The sequence below is a fragment of the Arvicola amphibius genome, chromosome 12 (assembly GCF_903992535.2).
Source record: "Arvicola amphibius chromosome 12, mArvAmp1.2, whole genome shotgun sequence".
Taxonomy (NCBI): domain Eukaryota; kingdom Metazoa; phylum Chordata; class Mammalia; order Rodentia; family Cricetidae; genus Arvicola; species Arvicola amphibius.
Window position 1 is genome coordinate 87,220,919 of NC_052058.2, and position 7,592 is coordinate 87,228,510.

The following is a 7,592-nucleotide window of genomic DNA, read 5'->3' on the forward strand; positions in this document are numbered from 1 at the left end:
AAGTGTGTCTTAGCCCAGCTGAGGCACACCAACTCTGGAAGGCTGTGTCTAGCCCATGCAGCACTGAGATGAAGCTACGATGTTCCAGTGGCTGCGGAACAGCTGGCGGCAGCTGCTACCACTGTTGTAGCTTTTGAGACAGGGTTTCTGTTTGTAGCCCAGGCTCCCTTCAATCTTGTGAGCCTCCTGTTTCACACTTCTGAGTGCTGGGATCACAGGCGTGTGCCACCACATCTGTTAGTAACTAGATTAGTGAACAAAGACTATTTGCCACTGGCTGATCTCTGAGCGACAGACCCTGTTGCACGCTAGGTAAGCATGAAGGAATTGTGTGAGCTCTTAGAACCCAGTGGGAAAGAATTTAGAGTCAGGGAGATCTGGGCCTCAAACTTACTGGTCCACACTCTGTGTGGCTTTGGGAAGCACATTGGACTTCTTTTTTCTATGTAAAAAAAATTAATGTTTAATTTAATTTTTAGAGACCAATCTATTAGTCAAGAGTAGAATGGGCATTTGCTGATTGTGCACCATAGGCAAGGGTGGTGATCTCATTTGTGAATCATCTAACTGAAAAGTACAACAGGCACAATGATGCCTAACCCAGCTGTTTTAGAGGCTCAGGCAGGAAGAGTATAAGCCTGGGCAATTTATCAAGACCCTACTTCAAAACAAAAGTAAAAAAGCGGGTGTGGGGCTCAGAGGCGTGGCACTTGCCTAGTGTGCATAAGGCCTTGGGTTCAGTCCTCAACACTTAAAGAAAACAAACACAGCAGCAAAAGAAGACTCTCCCACCAAGCCTAGGACTCTGGAAATAGATCAACTTCTTATAATTAGGACATAAGAAGGCTGAGATCAGAACTCATGGCCATTGCGCGAAGAGTCCACACGTGGAGGAGGTTTTCTGTTACACTTCTTTCAGAACGGGGGTAACAATGAATGTGCATTTGAGGCTGATCTGAGGTGGAACAGGGCACGTGTCTAAGGTGGGCCTGGTGTCACGACACAGCATCACAGTAAACAACACCACTTTTCTCTCAACTCTCTCCATGCTCCCATTTCCCCTTTATTTTTACTTTATATGTATGGCTGCTTTTTCCCTTGTACCACATGTGTGCGGTGCTCACAGAGGGGGAAAGCAGACACTGGACGCCCTGGAATTGGAGTCACAGTTGGTTGTAAATGTGAGTGCTGGAAATCGAGCCCAGATCCTCTGGGCGAGCAACCAGTGCTCTTGACTCCAGCCCCAAATAAACTTTAGTTTTTGTTTCTGTTTTGTTTTTTGAGACAGGGTCATGCTCAAAAGTCTTGTAAGGAAGACTTGGGAGAGCCTAAGTGGGTAGGTAGAGGGGTTCAAAATTCGGCCCCAGGCTTTTGAGTCTGATCTTACAAGACACTGGTAAGGAGTCTTTCGCTCTTCTAGCCCTAAAGCCACCATCAGTGTGTGCAGTCTGATGGCAGAAAGGTCTGGAATGCACTGGAAGACCAGGTTTGCCTTGAACATGCAGAGATCCACTTGCCTCTGCTAGCGGTGCCATTCTCAGGCAGACGCTTCCCTGGGAGGAGATGGGGACTCAATGTACAGTCCTTTGGAAGCCTGTGGGTACTTATGCAGAGGATTTAATGGCTCTGTTATTGACCTTTTGCCCTCCAAGTTTAATCTCTGGGTTTTGTAAGTCTGTTGTCCTGTCAGGGAGCCTAAGACTCGAGAACATCAGAGGGTCTCGAGAGAGGGATGTTGGGATTATGTACCCCTAGAAATAATCCTGGGTTCAACTTCACTCGGCTGTGTAGTGGAGGGATCAGGACCCTGAACTGGTGGGTGTGCAGTTTGTGTATTTGGAGGCTCTAAGGAGAGGAGCCTGGAGCCTGAGCATACAACACATAAGGAGAGTGTCTCAAAGATGAGCCCAAACCGAGGAGAGAGGCTGGACGAAGTAGCATTTTTCCTTTTCAAGGACCTTCCACTGCTGCGTGCCTCCTTTGCTCAGCTCCCATCTCAGGGAGTGTAGGATGGGGCCTCAGGGGTCAGGGAGAACGTCTGTTCCACCAGAGGCTCAACCACAGGAAATGTGACCCTAGGGGAGTAGGCGTCAATGTGGGAGTCACGCAGAATGGTTGGGTAGACCTCGCTTTCAAATATGCTGGCTGGAGTGTCCACTGCTCTGTGCCCCTACCCGCCCCCACCCCAGTTGTCTTAGTTACTGTTGTATTGCCACGACCAAGGCAATTCTTACAGAAGAAAGCATTTAATTAGGAGTTTGCCTACTGTTTCAGAGCCTTGATCCATTATTATCACAGCCAGGGCATGGTGTGGGCAGGTATGGTGCTGGAGAAATAGTTGAAAGCTGCTATGTCCTTACCTGCAAAGGGTGTGGGGGGGGGCTGTGGAGATGGGCCTGGCATGGGTTTTTGAAACCTCAAAGCCTACCCCCAGTGATGTACTTCTTTCAACAAGGCCATACCTCCTAATCCTTCTAGTCCTTTCAGAGTGCCACTACCTGGTGACTAAGCATTCAAATCTATGAGCCTCTGGGGGCCATTCCTATTCAAACCACCACACCAGGGTACAGCCTTGTCTTCTGTCCTAGCAGACGGACAGCCTAGCAGCTCAGCCCAACACATATGAACGGTGAAGCTAACGCAGTTTAAAGCTTGAGGCTTCTCACCTGCGGGGCACCAGGAGCATCAGCTGGCAAGGTGGGAATTGTATGGTGTTCTTTGTGGGAGGGAAAGCCAGCTTATAAGCGGGAAATGTTTTAATGTAGGCGTTTATGATAAACTGAACGAAGGGCTATCAAGAGAAAGGGGCCACATTTCCAGCACTTTCTGTCTAGTGCTAGCTAAAAATCACCCCTGGGAGTCAGGGTGGGTGAGTCCTGGAGAGAGGGCTCAGCAGTAAAGAGCACTGACTGCTCTTAAGAGGACCAGGTTTGTTTCCCAGCACCTACATGGTGCCTCACAACCAGCTGTAGCTCCAGGGATCTGATGCTCTCTTCTGGTCTCCTCAGACATCAGACTTGCATGTGGTACATGGACATACAAGTAGGCAAAGTACCCATACACATAAAAATAATAAAGTTTTAAAAGTTAAATGATTACCATTGGAGCTGATTTTGTGGGTGCTTTGTTATTTTCTTTGGAGTTCACTGTTTATTTTTATTTTATTTAAATTTTTTTTGACGACACTGGGGATCTAACCCAGGCCTGATGCATGCTGGACAATTGCGCTGCTAACTAAATTACATCCCCAGCCCCAGAATCGACTGTTTCTGTCCTCTGTTTCTTAATAGGGCCCCATGAAGCCAGGATCGTCCCTGGCTACCTGCCCTTAGGAAGCTGCCAGCACCCACAGATACCCTGGGAGCTCGATGAGCCAGAAAGGCAGCCAGCCATGTACTGCAGATAGCTAAGCTTGTGGAGCCGCAGGAAGCCCTTGCATTTAGCCTGGGATTCCTGGAAATGGCACTGCTGGTAAGAACGGTGTGGGATGAATCTGTTTTCACCCGTACACAATGTGATAACGGAAATTACATTCCTCACTGAGGTCCTGGTGCCCAGTTGTTTGTAGGTGTGAACATAAACACCATATTTAGTTACCTGCAAATGATGCACCTGTATTTTGTGCTTCTGAAATGGAACCCGAGTATCTAAAACAGACTGGGCAATATGGTAACCGAAACCCATGCCGTTTACTTGAATGTATTCATAAAATCCCCAGGGGAATCAGGTGTGGCTGTGCACACCGCTGATACTGGCACTCCAGAGGCAGAGGCAGGCAGACCTCTGTGAGTTCGAGGCCAGCCTGATTTACACAGTGACTTCCAGGGTACACTGGGAAATCCTGTCAGAAAAGAAAAAAGACAGACAGACAGACAGACAGACAGACAGACAGACAGACAGAAAGAAAGAAAGAAAGAAAGAAAGAAAGAAAGAAAGAAAGAAAGATCGCTGGAGGAAATGGTGTTCTGGGGAGAAGGAGCATGGAGCGGGTGAGAGATTGCTCTTCCTCCATAAGACCCCAATAGGCAAGAGAGCGGCTCTCAGAAGTCTGAAGCTGGAGGCAGGGCTCTGTATCACACAGCACATCTGGAAACAGATGGGCCAGGCAGCCTTGGTGGTGGCGCAGCTGGCTCATTCCAGTGGACATACTTTTAAGCCAAGGGGAATCAGTGCACAAATCAAGAATTGGGGCTTCTGGCGGGGAGCCTGGAATGCCTGGGTCGGAGCGACGCTGCACCTTGGAGTCCTGCTCTTGAGGTATTTGCTGGAGGAGTGAACTTTCCGGATGCCCCAGGTAGCAGGGAAAGTGAGGCTTACCAAAGTTCTGGGTCATAGATTTAACTTCTGGCCACCTCAGCACAGCCCTCAGGCTGTCAGGAAGACCATCCCCATGGGCTCATCACCCCCTCTCCTCTAGTTGGTGTCGAAAATGCAGGTGGAGACCCACTTCAAAAGCAGATGACATAGAAGAGGGGCATATTTCAGTGGCCCCTCTGTCCCGGGTTTCCATAGATGCATGTGTGGGTACTGAGTCCCGGTATCCAGTAATCCCTCTGTCCCGGTTTCCCATAGACACATGTGTGGGTACTGAGTCCCTCTGTCCCGGGCGTATGCGTGAGTACTGAGTCCTGGCATTCAGTAGTCCCTCTGCCCCGGGTTCCCATAGACATGTGTGGGTACTGAGTCTGTGGATCCTTCCTAAGAGTTACTGTTGAACCTTGGTTATTTAATCCCAAAGCCAGCAAAAAGGTTACAGGTCGGGTGTGCTAAGAAGGAGATGCATCCCTCTGTGCTGGGCATTCTTAGGTTGAACACTGTCTTCTTTTCCAGTCAGACTCTGTTCATTTCTGAACATGTCATCCACCGGGACTCCAAGTCTCCTGTTCTTTAAAAACAAAACTCAAAGACTGTTTCTCTAACCATTGTCTCTTCCTTCCTGCTATTACTTCTTATTATTTCAGAAAAAAAGTCATTATGGTCTGACTTCTAATATTTGGATGAATTCCCGTATCCATCTTAGGGCTCTCCAAGGACCACGCCCACAGTCTGTCCCCTCAGCTGCTACCTGGGTCTATTTTTAGTCTTTATTCTTATTGGTCCCACTGTTATAAACATACACAAGCCAGGAGTGTGCAGACCGGGCTCTAAGGGAATAAATGTTTCCCCGGATCAAACAATGTTCTGTCTCTCCAGGAAAGAAAACCTAAAAGGAGAAAAGTAGGAGAAAGAAGAGAAACTCATCCTTCCTGGGCAAGGGAGTCTGGCAGCCTCAAGACAGAGATTACCCCGAAATACTGAGTAGAGTCCAGAGCCCTCAGTCATCGTGGCTTGTTTCTGCATCACTAAAAGTCCAGAGCCTGCAGACACCCCAGGCCTCTGCCTCTGTGCTGTGGGACAATGGTCATTTACCCTGTCACTTGTATTATTTTTAACAAAATGTGATTAGCCAGTAGCCAGGCAGGAAGTAGTATAGGCAGGGCAACCAGGCAGGAAGTAGAGGCAGGGCAATGAGAACAGAATTCTGGGAAGAGGAAGCTCAATCTCCAGTTGTGACCCAGACTCAGGGGAAGGAAAACGTAACTGCCTTGCCGAAAAAGGTACCAAGCCACGTGGCTAACTCAGACAAGAATTATGGGCTAACATGAGTTATAAGAATTAGTTAATAAGAAGCCTGAGCTAATGGGGCAATCAGTTTATAACTAATGTAGACCTCTGTGTGATTTCTTTGGGACTTAACTGCTGCAGGAACCGGGCAGGACAGAAACCTTAGCCAACACCTCTGCCTAGGGAGGTCTCACTCCAAAGGGAAGATGTTTTTCCTATGGGACTCATCTGGACACCCTAGCCACAGAACGGTAGGATTTCAGACATCAATGGGGAAACCCAAGGCTTAGAACCAGCATCAGAAACCAGCACCGCTCCTTCCCTGGCATTCCTGCACAGTGTCAGGGGCTTGAATGAGTGACCAGTGTTTGCCATGTCTAGGCTGCTCTCTGTACAAGAAAGCTCGTTCAGATCCAGGCTTTAATTGTGTGTGATTTTAGCTGAGATGGCGTTAACTTATTTCCTTTGCTACTTCAGCGCTTCCTTCTCCTCCGTCCTGGTGAAATTATCTGGAGTGTTTCTTTCTTAAGGACAAAGAGAAAATGCTGATCTGGCTCCTTTCCCACGGACTGGTGCTCAGAATACTTTGGGGACTGCCAGATGGCTGTGAGGGGCTGGAGTCCTACTACCTGCCCTCCTGTCCTCCAGCCTTCCTAGTGACACACATGCGACACACATGCCCAACGAGAAGCTTCCTGCTCTAACCCCTATCCCCAGGTGGACACCAGGCATGTCCCCAACTGAGGAGACTTTCAGCTGGTCCACTTCTATTTCCAAAATGACAGTTCTGCCTTCACTCAGTCTTTGGGGCAAAAGGGACAGGTTGACATTCCTAAAGGCCTGGAGGGACAGAGAGATGGACGGAAGAGCTGCAAGGGTCCCCGAGAGTGCCACCTTCTAACTGGTTAGTGGTGTTTTAGTTTTTCCTTTTTATTCAAGTTCTTTTCAGTATAAACAGAATGTCACTCCTGTTTGGAGTTTCTGCTGCGTCTTGCTCCAGAATTTTGTCTTCAGTTGAGAGTTACTGCTTTTCTGTGTGTCCACACTAGCTAAGGCCATATTGTTGATCCCAACTAACTCGACTTTTTGTTAGATAAATTAATAAAAATAAAATCGTATTTATTTTTCCAAAGGCAGAATTTTGATTATTTTTTTTTCCAGTTCCAGCTGAGTCCCACCTTGGAGGATAAACTCCCCCTATTCCCCATTGGAGAATGAAAACACAGGAAATCAGAGAGGCCTAGGCCATGCCTGGTGGGGATTACCCAACAGTCTTTTGGTTCCTTGTCCAAGTCTCTTCCTCATTCTTCGAAATCTTTGATCATTCTGGCGTCTAGTAGGAAATTCAATAGATACATGTTTCTTGAATCTTAAGGTATTAAATCGTGAAAACATGGGCCTGGAGAAATGCCTCAGTGGTTAAGAGTGTTTTTTGCTCTTTGGTTCCCAGCACCCATGTTGAGCAGCTCACATCTATATAACTCCATCTCCAAGGTATCCAGTGCCTCCTTCTGACTTCCACAGGTACCCTACATGCCATTCCCTCACATGTATGCACATGCATATAACAAAACATTTAAATTATTATAAATTGCTTATCACTGCACTGGGGCCTGGCTCCCCGCTGGGTGTGCAGCACTAGCCTTTGCTGCCCAGGCTCCTACTCGCCTCTTCCACATGCCCTCCTGTCTGCCCTCTATTGAGAGGCTCTAGGCAGATGCTAATTTTCTTAAGGCGGCCTAAGCCTTGGCTAAGCCTTGGCGAGACCCCAGCCCTCAAACTTGCTTTACCTCCAAATGTAATCACCTGCTCACATGCCAATCTCTTTGGCACTGGCCAGAAGTCTAGTGCCGAGCAGGGCTTCCTTGAGTGTCCATCCAGGAGGAGAGGTGGTCGGGTGCTCTCTGCTTAGCAGCCCTCCCAGTAGGTGAGCCTTGGAGAAGCTGGGGCTGGACCATGAGACTTCTTAGTGAACAATTCAGCCTAAC